The 16,444-nt window shown below is 34.1% G+C and overlaps 1 protein-coding gene across 2 annotated transcripts in view; it reads left to right on the top strand.

Annotated features, from left to right (window-relative positions):
• Positions 1–16,444, top strand: part of LOC124358023 (chondroadherin-like protein) — a 124,213-nt gene that overhangs the window by 48,789 nt on the left and 58,980 nt on the right. For both annotated transcript variants that reach the window (XM_046810275.1, XM_046810276.1), the window contains exon 2: positions 14,644–14,679. The gene's annotated coding sequence lies outside the window, so the exon portion shown is untranslated. The remainder of the gene's footprint in view (positions 1–14,643; positions 14,680–16,444) is intronic.

Below are 16,444 nucleotides of genomic sequence, written 5' to 3'. Positions count from 1 at the left end.
TCAGTAAGTTCATACCAAGGTATGCAAAATATGCTGCCTGCCTAAATTATTTAAGAAAAAAGAATACCAAGTTTGTGTGGACTGAAGAGTGCCAAGCAAACTTTGAAAAATTAAAGCAATGTATAACTAACCCACCAGTGTTAGCTATACCAAACTACAATGAGCGATTTATACTGTATTGTGATGCATCTGAGAAAGCAGCAGGTAGTTGTCTGGTGCAAAATATATAAGGGGTGAAAATAAGCCTGTTGCTTATTTTTCAAAAAAGTTCAGTGAGACTGAGCGAAGAAATCTTACTGTATATCAAAAGGAGGCTTCTATCAGCGATTAGACTACGCCTTGCCTTCCTTACTGCGAGGCATAGTCCTTAAATCAAATGAAGAATAAAAATAATTATTCTACATATAAGCTAGCTGACAAAAAGCATTGCAAATTTACTGGCAAAAGTAAATAAATCAGCATAAAATTTAACTTCTTTTCAATGTATTTCCTGTAAAAATCTATATGTGTTGTACCATGACATCCCAAGGTACAACTGTAATTTTGTCCCGAGGTAAAACATAGTGCCACAAACGGAAACATGGCCTCTAAAAATATTTTAGGTTAGGTATAGAGAATAACTTAATCATGTCCGTTTAGTAGAGCACGTTTTAAATTCCAATACAATGTCTTAAAGCTTTACACACAAATGAATTAGGAAAAAACCAAAGAAACAACCATTGAAGCGACAACAATTTACTTACCTATGGAGGTTTTCCTTTTATTTTGTAGCTTCCACAAAACTAACTCCACAGCTGCCAGTCACTCTACACTAACTCCCGGTGGCTAAGGTAACAACTACATCAGGCTAGTTTTGTCTTTTGCCAACAGATGTCAGAGATATGCAGATCGTCCCGAGGTACAACAGTCTCCTTACGGTGTACTTATATGTGTCTAGTCAACGAGAGATTGCCCTAGCTTTCTATCTGAGACAACGATGAATCCCACCTCTCAACAGATCAGTATGACGTACCAGATAACAGCAGAGACAGACTCACTAACACATGCTACATACTTAGATGTAGGCACTGCACGTAGGGAATTGACACACTCTGGGACGAATTATATTAGACTGATACACCCTAAAGCTTCATTGTTCAGAGATACACTCAGTTTTAATATTTTCCCAAACAAGAAATGTTTTATACTCAGTGATTTACACATTGTTAAATGCGTACCTGCGGCGAGATACTGTTGCACCAACCATAAGAAACAATAGATCTGAATGAGACAGGGAAGCGGGAGGTAATCAGATGATGTCTGCGGGACCGAGAAGCGATTGTTTTGTGGCTCGCAGTCAACTTGCCACTCACAACTTGTCAATGTTTCACCGCACGGAATTATTTACCGCGGTTAGTGTTTGTTCCGCCGAGCCGAGCCTCGACTGTCGCTCCCAGGTCGTTGTCAGGCCGCCAACAAGTTGTCAACTACTTTAAACAACTCTCAAAAATATATGTGGCACCGATTGTATATTTTACGTGCTAAGCGCTTCTTTTCACTTCAATAGGATTAGTTAATTTTGCGTAAGATTTGATTATACAAATAATTTGTGAACACGTTTATCTGTGAACGTTTGGTATAAGTTTAATTCCTGCACTTCTGGCTTAAATGGTACTTAGTTTTAAATATCATTAAAGGAAAGATATGGTGATTTATTTTTCTGTGCAATAATTAAATTTCCCTCTTTTAGTATTTAAACTTGGTATTTTTTTCATTAATTTGTATTCGGCTTCCCTGAAATATCACGCACAATTCGTCCATATATGTGGCCGCATGGTATACGTTTAATTTCATGCACTTCTGACTTACTTGGAATGTAGTTTAAATGTCACTAAATGTCGCATTAATTAAATTGTCCTTTTATTAATATTTAATGCCTACTTCAAAATTAGTATTTTCTTCATTTCTATTCTGCTTTCCTGAAATATTATGTACGATTCATCCATATAAATATTTTGCCGCTTTTCGAACGTTATATTTTCTTTATTTTCAGTACAAAATTTTCAAAGTAAAATAAAGTAAAGTAAAGAAGTCTTATTTTACCAGGCGATGTTAAGTATAAAAAGCTCTTTCTTACACTTAACCTGGGGACCAACGACTTAAAGGCGATTTCCAACGACCACCAACGGCCGAACAGGCGGGCTGCTTGCAAGGACAGGATCGCTCAGCGGTCACTTATCCAAGCAGCTGCCACGTTCGACGTTGCTCGATCCGGTTATCTTGCGATAACCGCTGTACCCGATATACTACACCATTAGCAAAGTCTACATATACATAGTCAATTTAACAGATTCCCTACAACTTTGTCTAAACAACAACGGTGGTAGAATTGGTGGGAACAGGGAAAACAGTGAGTTTACCAGACAAAGGATTTGTTACAGAATCATAAATCTGAATCTATTTAAACTAGGAAATAGTAACTAAAATGTATGGGAAACTTACTCCAGCCAGATCACTAATGTTGCCTTTTTTTATGTTATTATTTTTCAACTGCCTTCTGAGATATTTCGAGGAAATCATGACGAATTGAAGGAGAGCACTGAATTCTAGAAGACAGAAACTCTTTCCTCCCGAAACGAAAAATATGCCGCAGACAACTCATCTAAAATAAATGTCAAGGCGAAAAAAATATAATGTGGTTCCTTCTGTAGACCTCGGCCATTTTCATGCTTAATCCATCACTATTTATGAATGTTTTTACCCTTGTTTATGATTATAGAGACACATTAGTTGGTAACTTGGTAGGAGGAGTTCATTAAATGCTAATTTTTAGTTAAGCTCCATTTTATCTTCCGTTTAGTATACATCATCTGAAATCAGATACTGGTACAGACTGTCTCCTGAAATCTGGAGTTCATGTCTGTGTGAAGAGATCTGTAAAAAGTTGATGTCGAAGACGTTTAAAACAAACTCTTTGCATAGTTTCGTAATCAGAGACTTCCAGGCGACATAGAGGTCAGTCTGGTTATCCAGAAGCTAGTCCATGTATATCCTAGATAAAGAGGTACTCTTACTGTCTCAGCAGGTGAACAAAGAGTACACTACGACGTTTCAGGCACGATCCCAAAGTACGGCGGAATAGCCGAGTTTTCTACACATTGCGGGTTAAACTACATTTCACCCTCGGCTTAGTGTGTTATGTAAAGGAATTTTAAAAACATTATGCAGGAAATTTAAGATTCATGTTTTATGCAAAATTATTTCGAATGGTCTTCTTAAGGGGTTAATTTGGTTTTTGTTGGAGATTATCCAAGAACCACCATTTTGTAAAACCGATAGGGAATAAATCTCTCGTATTTTATTAAAATGGCACAGTAATTGTAGGTAATAAGAGGAAGATGCAAGGCTGTTAGCAATTAGAGTAATTTAATCAAATTACCAGCTGCTGTAGGGGCTGGAGATATTCGATCAATTATACAGAAGGGTAGTGTAAAGAGCTTAATAGTTCAGTAGGATTGGTCATTCTTGAGGATCCAGTTAGCTCGAAGTCAAGAACAGGTTAATGCATTTCTGGCTAATAGTTGTACCGTTTTATTGTAACATGAGGGGTTAGCTTTGAAATTTAAAATAAACTTTTGTGAAGGTTTTAAAATTAAAGAAAATTTTCTGAAATAAATAAATTTCAAACTAAAATAAAAAACTTCTTCTTAAAAATAATTACTGGAATTGAAATTAAAATAAAAACTTCTTGATGACTTTTAAATTCAAACTTGTAATATATTCTTCACTTCCAAAATGTACAAAGTTCTTACAGCTTGTCTTTTATTCAATTTTCAAAATTTCACACTCTAATCTCTAACTCTGATCTGGCAATTCTTCACTTTAATTTATCTTCAAAATTAAATTTTTATTTTGTTACTAATTTTGTTTACTTTACTTTAAAAAATTATTCTTCAGTGTTAGACACTTAAAAATTCTTCAGCGTTAGAGATTTAATAAATCAAAAAATATTGCTGAAAGCATCTGTAACAACCACAAAACTCTTTTAGTATTTTTACATAACATTTTATATACATGTGCTCACTGCACCAACAAGTTTTATATTGCACAGATCAAAAGGACAAGTTCCTAAATTCCCATTAAATTTAATTTTTACAATATTTCTTTCCCCAAAATTATTCCAAAATAACTAAGAATGTATATTGACTGGATTCCAGTTAAAAGGTTCACTTACCCGCAGGTTCGATGACGATTAGCAAAAAGATTTACTCTAAGCACTTTCAACTCTACTCGTTACAATCACTTCCGATTAACTGAGACGGAGGTACGGCACGACTATCTCACCCCACCTCTCAATTTCATTATCAAACACTGCCATCTGCGATGCGCGCCTCGCCGATAGCAACCTCTTTTGTACAGTCCAGTCCTTATCATTCATCTGGGCCTACTCCTTCCACCGGTAATCCAGTTACTCCAGAATTATTATTTAATACAATCGGTACATAGTGAATATAGCTTAAGAAATCAATTAAATTATTTAAAAGGGTTATTTTATAACTGTGGAAAAAGTGGTCGAAAGATCACTCGAATCGTTCTTGTGAGGGAGCAATATATTTCGGTTGAAATGTCGTTTGAAGAAAATGTAGGTCGCAGACCTTTAAAATATCATTTGTGAAGACAGGGAAATATAATTTTTTATTTTTGCACGAGAGTATTTCGGATATCGTATAACCAGGTCCAAACAAAAACGGTCTAAGATATGTTAGAAATATTTCTGTATATACAGTACGTGAAATATGATTGGAAGTGAACGGTTTTTTATCGTTTTGTATCGAGCTGTTTTTACCAAATTTAAACATTCATGAAAATGTTATTATCTTAAGAAATACATTTGTAATTTCTTCTAAGGAGAGGCCCCGGTCTGTACCGTTGGTCTGTGTGAGGTTCTTATCAAACACAGTAAGGTGGAGAGATGGTAAAGTATAAATTCGATGGTAATGGTAGAAAGTACTAAGGTCACAGACATTGAAACTGCCTGCAACTAAAGTCCAAAGTCCGACGGCTTAGATGTTGTGGCCGTGAGGAAATTCGATGATCAATATCTTAATTTATATTAAATAAAACTATAATTTCTTTAAGTTGTAAATGAAAAATGTAACTTCCTAAAGCAAGTATAAGTCAAGTACACACTGAAAAAGTTAACACCAAATTTTCCAAAAATATCAAATTTTACTTCAGCCGATTTACTTGGGTCTGATTTAAAAAATGCTTAAACGCCTGTAGTAATTTCTCGTGGAGTAATAAAAAATTTATATCTTACAGTAATAAGAATTAAAATAGCCAAAAGAAATTATTTATCAACCAAAAAATTGATTGAACTTTAACGTTTAGCATAAAATTCAAGCAATTTCATTTTCAAGCAAACAATTTGCTTATATAAAAATATTACCTGATATCAAATATTATTTATACAATATGTGTTTATGATTAAACTCAATCCTTTGTTCCCTGGAAGAAATAAATAATCCGATACAGTTAAGAAAAAGTACCAGAAAGGCAGATAACCATCGACCTGTCCAGGACGTGCTACAGATACAGACTATTGTGGGTTGCTGGAAGTCCTCCTGGAATACAGATGACGGGAATGAACTAGTCACATAGTCTACTACAGTTTCACTAAAGAGGCGAGGTATTAGGGCGTTCCACATTGTATCTGCATGGAATTTAATGATTTTACTTGTCAACATCGTCTACTACAGTTTTACTGAAGGGGAGAGGTAATAGGGCGTTCCACATTGTATCTCCATGGAATTGAATTGTTTTACTAGTCAACATCGTCTACCACAGTTTCACTGAAGGGGCGAGATATTAGGGCATTCCACATTGTATCTGCATGGAATTTAATGATTTTACTTGTCAACATCGTCTACTACAGTTTTACTGAAGGGAAGAGGTAATAGGGCGTTACAAATTTTATCACCATGGAAATCAATTATTTTACTTTTCCACACCGTCTACTACAGATACACCAATGGGTTATACAGCCTAGTCGATCTAAATTTAGGAAAATCCACTTTCTATTTAGATTTATAAATAAATATAACATATTGTACCATTTTGAAAATATGTTGTACCGGTAGGAAAATATGGAAAAAAATGTGTCGATCAATGTCCATGAAACCTATTTTTGGTGATTAAAAAATTGTATTAAAAATTAACTGGAAAGTAAATAAATCCGATTTTACTATATAAAAATTAAAAAAAAATCATCTTTGAAATACCAATCTCTTCAGGAAACAATACCAAGCAATAAAAAACTACTACGTAACTATACCTAATGTAAAACATTTTTTACCATTCGTGTACAGTTGTAAAAAAATGCATTTTTATGTCGTTAAAGTGGTACTATCAACCACTACGAATAGTATTTAATAACAGTCTATCGGATATGACGGTGTTTATAAAGGTGCAATGAAAGGCGACATATTTGCGAAAGCAGAGGCGATACGTTCTCTGACGGACGACCGAACAACAATGTGAATAATTCCACCAACTGCCCGCAATGAAAACTGGTGTCGTTCAGTTTTAATGGCCTCGCGGACGCATATGCCGAGAATACAACATGAAAAAAATGTGTTTTGACCTTTTGCTATTTTAATTTTTCACCATTTGCTGTATTGCTCATTGATTGTCTACAATGTAATGAAACTTTTCTATAAAAAGAATGGTAGCATGCCTCGAGATAATAATACATACAAGCATAGACTTAGGAATAGGAATGCATTTTTTGTCCCAAAACCTTGTACAACCTTTTTTACGAAATCCTATATTTTCGTTGCCCCTAGGATTTATAATAAATTACCGGAGAGTATTAAAACTTCTAAAAATGTAAATATATTCGTAAAAAGACTTAAACATTGGCTATTTAGTATAAAAGAGATTAAAACACTGCTAGAGATTCCTGGATGAGTAAATTAAAGTTGTAGTAGCAAAAATTGCAGCAGGGTATTGTTATTTAATTGTTCGATTTCTTATATTTCAATATTCGTAGTAGCTGTATTAATATTATTTTTATTGTTATATGTATATATGTATGTATGTGTGTATGTATGTTTATATGGATATGTGTGTGAATGTATATTTTACAAGGAGTTATTTTATTTTACATTACATGGCACAATTTAACCATATTAAATAGATGCGTGTTTTGTTTTGATTGTTTATGAGTGAGAAGTTGAATTTTATGTTTTTGTAATTCTGAAGCTACATAAAAATACATTGATGGAACCTCCAAACAGGCTTAGCCTTGGAGGCCCTATTATTTCCTCATATATATTAATATTATATTCTTATTTTTGTTTTAAAACTATAAATTAAACTGGCGTTTAATTGAATTTAAGTTTATTTTTAAGTAGGACTTATGTAGCCTAAAAAACCTGGCAACAAGACATTTGAGTTTTAGTTTTAGTTTTGAATTTTTCTATGTAAAAATGAATAAACTTGTAAATGTTTATTTTATTTTGAGGAAATAAATATATTCTATTCTATTCTATTCGATTGCCTTCGGTTAGAGGTAAAGTTACTCCTTAGCACTATATTCCGATGAACATTTAGCAATGCCACAAAAGTCAATCATATCTATAACGACTTGGATTGTAGATTTGTAGATATTAATATTCCAGAGTATTAATATTTAAATTATCAATGAGATATCCAAGACGATATAAAATATTTTTTGATTAGTAAGCTCCTAGTGAATATTCAGTACAATTTATTACTAAATTGGTTAACTATTAAATATTATCTGGTTTGTCTAAAATAAAAATCACAGTTCCAAGTAAAAACAATGGATTTATTTTAAACTGGCAAATTAATAAGTTCAACGTGTCAACATTTTCATCACTCTATTTTCCACAAAGAATTGACAAACCGTTTAGTAAATTTAAAAGTTCCTTTGGCAAGAAATAAAAATATTAATCAAATATATCACACTAAAAATCAAAGCTCTCTTCTAAAATAAAATAATAAAGTTTTAAAATAAAAATCAAATATCCACTTGGAAATAACTAGATTAAAAATGTTCACTTCTAAGTACACTCACAATTTAAAAAAATAGAACTTTAAAATTCTCTTTACACTAGTTGAACCTTAACTTTCAAGTCTCTGCAATTCAGATTACAACTCTCTCAAACAATTATTAATGTTCAATTAATTTCCAATTAATAATTCACTATAAAACAGTTCCAGTTAAATATTAATAAATTACTAAATTTCTAACTTTCAATTAAAGTTATTAACAAAGTTCAATTTTAATTCACCTTTCTTGCAAGATTGAACCAACTGTAACTTGTATGATTTTATTATGCTCTATTGTTCATCGAGAATTAATTATGCAGATTGCTCTGTAGTTTCTATGAATTTAAATTTTTCCTATAAAAAGACAACAAAATTAATGTAATATCAGATCAGGAAGACTATTTCAATAAAACGTACAATACATTTGGTGCTTACCTCAAAATCCCTCGCGGAAAAAAATTAAGAAACACGGCGCACTGTAATCAACTTAACTCACGAAAATGACCAAAAGAAGGGCGAAAATTATGAGCGGGCGCTTAAATACTTCCCTTTCCAATCAACTTTGCAGGACATTCGCGGTGTTCTCTCATTGGTCCAGCTATATCAAACAAGGAGAACAATAGTCGCAACAAGACAAGTTCTAATCAATTTAAGGCAGTCAACCTGCCTTCCTGACAATAATTTAAAACTACCAGTACTAACTTGCCAAAGGATTACATGTTCGTTTTTACCCTGACTTCTCACAATCTAATCTAAAATTAAATCCCAATATTTCGATCCCAAAATTTTTATTTAATTTAAGTTTTAATTAAAAAAATAAATCAATGTAGCTGTAAAAACGCTACAATATCACAGTCAGCTTTTATAGCTTAGAAGTAAGTACAGAGTAACATATATTTTTACGTGACGTATAAGGAGCAAGAGGTGTGTGAAACATCAATGGTTGCTCTAGTGGCATTCTTTAAGGTCACCTCACTGGACCAATCTGCACTTTTTGGATTTCTAATTCTTGTTTTTATATGTGGGCGTAAAAATATAACTGAAATGTACAGTACTTTGATAGGCATTCTAAATTTAACTTCTCTGTTTTTCCAAAGTACCTTTGGATCTATCGGTTTAAAACACTGCTGCAGGATTTAAAATTTAGTCTTGCGTCAAATATTGAGTTGAACTCCATTTCACTTTCCACTTCTTGCAGCGTATGAAATCTTACACTAACCACAGAGTGACTCCTGGACTGTGGATTCAACTTCTGTCTGAAGATATCCATAAAAAGAGGAACTCCTCGCATCGTTTCTAGATGAGTTGTGTCAGATTCCGGACGCGGAAGTTGAAAAGGACATCAGTACTCGCTTTGTACTAACTCTTCCCACCACAGAATTGAAACAACGGTAGAAAATGAGAAAAAGTCGCTTATTAGTTTTTTTTTTACTTACATTATGCAAATATAAATTACACTTGGGGTCTAATCGTAACGTATTGTATTATCGTCTGTGTTACTCATTGCCGGTACTTATTTTGAAAAATACGACAATGTAATACCGCTAGAATAAGTGAAACACTTCTAATTCTTCTTTTACTTCAGCTTCCATCAGCGTATGTACAGACAGGCAGCAGTTATATATGTTAAAACTCTTATCCTGGATGCTAAAATTTGAGAACCTTTATTGAGATGATTACGTTTTAATATAACAACACTTTTAAGTTCTTTTAAATCTATTACATTAGACACATATTGAAGGTTATAAAAACGAAATGAGGCAAAAGCTACTTCTTGAAACATATTGAAAACAAATTAGTTAACAATACGAATGAGGCACAGTTATAATTTTTGCGACAGTGGGCTCATTACTATTTTACTAATACGCTTATATTTATTCTGTAGTCTATCTGTACCTTTGATATATGTGACGATGAACATTAAGAGGTTGTTAATTGAAAGCACTAGTAAGCAAAGAAGTACGTTTAATTCTTATAAATCAATACCATATTGTTTTAATAATGTATAGGTTTGCATGGAAGTTGCAAGCGTAAAACCACGATGGGCTCACACTTTGGTTACGTGTGACTAGGCCAATATAATTATTTATTTATTGGACCAACAGCAATGTCTTTTTATACAAAGTAACGTGCAATGATATATAAATAGATGCGAGATACCAGATGCCTGTGTAAGATATCTTGTTACACTCTTAGTAATGTTGAATAGAGAGGTTGACAAGTGAGTGTATTTGCGAGTATGTGACACCGGATGCCTGTGTAAGATATCTTGTTACACTCCTAGTATAATATAAGAGTTGTGACAAGTGAGCGAGTATGTTGACGTAGTATGTGACACCGGATGCCTGTGTAAGATGTCGAGTATGTGACACAGGATGCAAGTGATGTATCGAAGATATCTTGTTACACTTGAGTATGTGTGTTAAGATATATTGTTACACTCCTATTAATGTTGAATAGAGATTGTGACAAGTGAATGTATTTGCGAGTATGTCACACCGGATGCCTGTGTAAGATATCTTGTTATACTCCGAGTAATGTTGATTAGAGATTGTGACAAGTGAGTGTATTTGCGAGTATGTGACACCGGATGCCTGTGTAAGATATCTTGTTACACTCCGAGTAATGTTGATTATAGATTGTGACAAGTGAGTGTATTTGCGAGTATGTGACACCGGATGCCTGTGTAAGATATCTTGTTCCCCTCCTAGTAATGTTGATTAGAGATTGTGACAATTGAGTGTATTTGCGAGTATGTGACACCGGATGCCTGTGTAAGATATCTTGTTACACTCCGAGTAATGTTGATTAGAGATTGTGACAAGTGAGTGTATTAACGAGTATGTGACACCGGATGCCTGTGTAAGATATATTGTTACACTCCGAGTAATGTTGATTAGAGATTGTGACAAGTGAGTGTATTTGCGAGTATGTGACACCGGATGCCTGTGTAAGATATCTTGTTACACTCCTAGTAATTTTGATTATATATTGTGACAAGTGAGTGTATTTGCGAGTATGTGACACCGGATGCTTGTTTAAGATATCTTGTTACACTCCTAGTAATGTTGATAAGAGATTGTGACAAGTGAGTGTATTTGCGAGTATGTGACACCGGATGCCTGTGTAAGATATCTTGTTACACTCCTAGTAATGTTGATAAGAGATTGTGACAAGTGAGTGTATTTGTGAGTATGTGACACCTGATGCCTGTGTAAGATATCTTGTTACACTCCTAGTAATTTTGATTATATATTGTGACAAGTGAGTGTATTTGCGAGTATGTGACACCGGATGCCTGTGTAAGATATATTGTTACACTCCTATTAATGTTGAATAGAGATCGTGACAAGTGAATGCATTTGCGAGTATGTGACACCGGATGCCTGTTTAAAATATCTTGTTACACTCCTAGTAATATTGATAAGAGATTGTGACAAGTGAGTGTATTTGCGAGTATGTGACACCGGATGCCTGTGTAAGATATCTTGTTACACTCCTAGTAATTTTGATTATATATTGTGACAAGTGAGTGTATTTGGGAGTATGTGACACCGGATGCCTGTGTAAGATATCTTGTTACACTCCTATTAATGTTGATTAGAGATCGTGACAAGTGAATGCATTTGCGAGTATGTGACACCGGATGCCTGTGTAAGATATCTTGTTACACTCCTATTAATGTTGATTAGAGATCGTGACAAGTGAGTGTATTTGCGAGTATGTGACACCGGATGCCTGTGTAAGATATCTTGTTACACTCCTAGTAATGTTGATAAGAGATTGTGACAAGTGAGTGTATTTGCGAGTATGTGACACCGGATGCCTGTGTAAGATATCTTGTTACACTCCTAGTAATGTTGATTAGAGATTGTGACAAGTGAGTGTATTTGCGAGTATGTGACACCGGATGCCTGTGTAAGATATCTTGTTACACTCCTAGTAATTTTGATTATATATTGTGACAAGTGAGTGTATTTGCGAGTATGTGACACCGGATGCCTGTGTAAGATATATTGTTACACTCCTATTAATGTTGAATAGAGATCGTGACAAGTGAATGCATTTGCGAGTATATGATACCGGATTTCTGTTTGAGATATCTTGTTACACTCCTAGTAATCTTGAATAGAATTTGCAGATGTTAAAGAGCTATACATTATGCTGTAATGACGGCAAAATTTCTCTCCATTTGTGAATTTCTATACTAATAAATACTTAGCAGTTAGATATAATCGTACTTTTATTTCAACAAAAATATTACTTTTCGTTTCCAAACGCGTGATTTGATTTTGGTGTCAATATTTAATCCCAACGTGTCGGTCGGTTTACAGTGACAAACGAGAGTAGAGATAACCCACGATAACAATGAAATAATTACACGTGATCCAAGTGGCAATCCAGAATTACGTGTATCAGTGGCCCACGTTGCCATGGTTACCATGTTGCCACGGCCTGTGATTTACAAACGATCAGTTGTTCGAGCAAGTGGTTCACATCGCGGAGTGTATCATTGAACTGGTTCCTCAAGAGATTTTATGAAAGGAATGCCTTACCTCCTGTGTAACGTATTCTGCATATGTTATTATGCGAGGAACGTATCCAATATAATAACAACTACCATGGATCTAAAGAGCAGAATGCCGAGCGGTCTAAGACGTCGGACTTTAAATCTGAGTTAAAGATGATACGGATTCAAATCCTGTCTGTGTTCGCTGTACTTTATATCATTATATCACCTTGGGATAGGCCTTTCCTTAAAAAAAGAAGGAGTATTTAGTACAAGGTTGATGTTACTGATAAAAATTTCACCGGTCACAAACAGGATTTGAACCCGCGATATATCTAACTGAGGTCTGGTCCGACGTCTTAGACCGCTCAAAGTCTGCTCTCCTAAGTGCTTGAGTGGAGTGTTAGAAACTTGCATATGCGAGCACTTTAAGGGACGTGCTAATGTTTGAAATACAGTGGGGGAGTGTGTCAAACAACTGGTACACCTTCGTTCTATTTATTCATTTAAAAACGTATTTCAGAACACAGTTTCTAAAGATTAAGTAGAGGTGGATTAAAACAGCTATGAGGAAAGTGAAGTATTGTGTCAAACAATTCTATAAAAGTTCATTTGAAAGATTATTTCAGAACACTGTTTTAAAATATTAAGTGGAGATGGGTTAAACACCTAAGGTGGAAGAGAAGTAGTGTGTCAAACAACTGGTGCACCTCTGTCCTAATATTCATTTGATAGAGTATTTCAGAACATAGTTTCTGAATATTAAGTATAGGTGGGTTAAAGACCTAAGAGTGAATGAGAAACACAGTGAAGTAGTGTGTCAAACAATTAGTACATAACTGTCTTAAAATTCATTTGATAGAGTATTTCAGAACATAGTTTCTGAATATTAAGTAGAGGTGGGTTAAAGACCTAAGAGTGAATGAGAAACACAGTGAAGTAGTGTGTCAAACAATTAGTACATAACTGTCTTAAAATTCATTTGAAGGAGTATTTCAGAACATAGTGTCTAAAGATTAAGTATAGGTGAGTTAAAACACCTGTGAGAATGAGGAGAGTAAAGTAGTGTGTCAAACAGCTGGTACATAACTGTTATAAAATGAATTTGAAGGAGTATTTCAGAACACGGTTTCTGAAGATTAAGTAGAGGTGGGTTAAACACCTAAGAAGGAAGCGCAGTAGTGTGTCAAAAAAAACCCTCATCCTTAAAATCAAAAATAGGTCGAAACATTGATCTTAAAAGACAAGAAGATGAGTACTTTTAAGATTATAAACCTGTACTATTTATATGACTTTTAATCCACGTTAGAAAATTACCTTTATGCACCCTGAGTCCTCAACAGCAATAGATGCTGTCAGTGTAGGCGTGATTCAGATCTGCGTCATAAACTCCGGAATTCACTTCATTTATAAAAAAGCGTCCTGATCAGTGACGTATAAAAGAGAGTCCTTTATCCTTACAAGGGAGAGTCCTAATTAATTTTATTACGATTTTCAATAAAATTCCCTGTAACATAGATATCAAACCTGACTTAATATGCAGTCCGCTGTTATAATATTTTATCTTTAAAGGTTAACTTCACTCATTAGACACAAAAGAATACAGATTTTTGTAAAATTGAATGTACATTTACCGGTATATTATGATCTGATGATAATAAGTCTTTTGTATTATCATTCAAATATTTAATTCTAAGTCACGAATGCAAGCAAGTAGCAATAGCTGTACGCTCAAAAAAAGGAGGCATAGTTCATATTATTATAGTTTACAAGATTACTCTGAATGGCATTATTATTAAAGTTAATTTTTATTGGGCTACGAGAGATTGGTAAATCCTACAGGGGCTAATGTCGTTAAAAGCCAGACGAAGAAATATGTAAGAGAAAAGTCTCCAAAAAGAAGAATGTCGTGATTCTTCGAAAGCAACGTGAGTTTGACAAACTGGTTTCTGAAAAGAGGAACTTATCAGACATTCACTGTTGAACAGGTAGTTAAATATATGTTACAGAATAGAAAACCCTTATTAATCTATTTTAAATTGAAATTAATGCCATTACAAATATATATTATGTTGCAGGAGACAATGTGCTTGCCGTAATCAGACTGAAAACGGGTGAGTTTTGTAACCATTGTAATTTTGTTGTCTTTTGATCTGAACTGGTTTCAGTTTTTAATAATGTACCAAAAATACCATAACATTCAAGTGTACAATGTTCTGTATTTAGAATTTTCCTTTAAAAATGTGTCTATGCCGATTAATCTGAATTTATACAGAAAATTGCGATGTCTTGATCAACAGTGATCTCTAAATCAATATTTGCTTAAAACATCAACACTCACGTTACTTATATCATAACGTGAAACCATAAACTCGTTGTCTTCCAAAATTAGTAACAGTTTCCAAACATATATGGCACTGTTAATGGCTTCATACTTTGTATACTAACTTTGGAAGCTATTTTTCATTTTCAGCAATGGCCTCTTTTATAACCACACGTGAAATATCTACCAGTGAAAGGCTGTTCACTTATTCCATTGCTCACCTCGAGGAACATGTTCTATTTCACAAGATCCTCGAAAGTGAAGTGTCATAAAATCTGGGTTTTTTTCAAAAAACTTTTTAAGGGCGTGAAATTCTTACCATTATACGGTTAGTTTTAACCATATAAAGGTAAGAAATTAATTACTGTTACCATGCTGTATATTATTATTAATATTTATAAGAAGTTTCTCACCTTAGAAAATACAATTAACAATAATACGTAAAAATAATATTTAGGGAAAAAGATTTGCCTTCGTGGCTGAGAGGTGTCTATTTTTCTAAGGGAAATCACCACAATTATACCAGATGTGACTGTTTTAACTTGACCACATATAAAGCATTAAAGGGCTCTAGATATAATAGATTTAACATAACATTCTATTTTATAATTTGGTATAATAAACATAACTGGAATCCATGATATATTACCAACTGAGCAAAAAACACGAGATATATTTAACTGTTTGACAATATATTTAAATTATACCAGAGTTAGTCACACTTTTGTACAAATATCCATGGAAGACACAACATAGCTCAGTGGTGGGTACAGGATTGTTACCGCGCTCTCCGCTGCAGCTCCGGCTACACTAATGATACCAATCCAAACATGTTCTACACACATCATTACAAGCTTCAAGTCATTACTGGAATCCACAATATATTACCAACTGGGCAAACAACGCTCATGATTATTTAACTATCTGCCAATTTATTTAAATTATATCTTAGTTACTCCAAACTCTGTTTAAATATTCGTGGGAGAGAGACCACGGATCAGCAAGGATCTGGGCAACAATACAGTGTGGTGGGTACAGGATTGTTACCGCGCTCGCCGCTGTAGCTCCGGCTACACTAATGATACCAATCCAAACATGGTCTACATACATCATTACAAGCTTCAAGTCATTACTGGAATCCACAATATATTACCAACTGGGCAAACAACGCTCGATTTTTTAACTATCTGCCAATTTATTTAAATTATATCTTAGTTACTCCAAACTGTGTTTAAATGTTCGGGGGAGAGAGACCACGGATCAGCAAGGATCTGGGCAACAATACAGTGTGGTGGGTACAGGATTGTTACCGCGCTCGCCGCTGTAGCTCCGGCTACACTAATGATACCAATCCAAACATGGTCTACACACATCATTACAAGCTTCAAGTCATTACTGGAATCCACAATATATTACCAACTGGGCAAACAACTCATGATTATTTAACTATCTGCCAGTTTATTTAAATTATACCTTAGTTACTCAAAACTGTACAAATATTCTTAAGAGAGAGAAAACCATGGATCAGCAAGGATCTGGGTAACAATACAGTGTGG

Source organism: Homalodisca vitripennis, chromosome 3 (genome assembly GCF_021130785.1).
Source record: "Homalodisca vitripennis isolate AUS2020 chromosome 3, UT_GWSS_2.1, whole genome shotgun sequence".
In the NCBI taxonomy this organism is placed as follows: Eukaryota; Metazoa; Arthropoda; class Insecta; order Hemiptera; family Cicadellidae; genus Homalodisca; species Homalodisca vitripennis.
The sequence above is the reverse complement of the archived record's forward strand: the minus strand, read 5'-3'. Positions and strand labels throughout refer to the sequence as shown.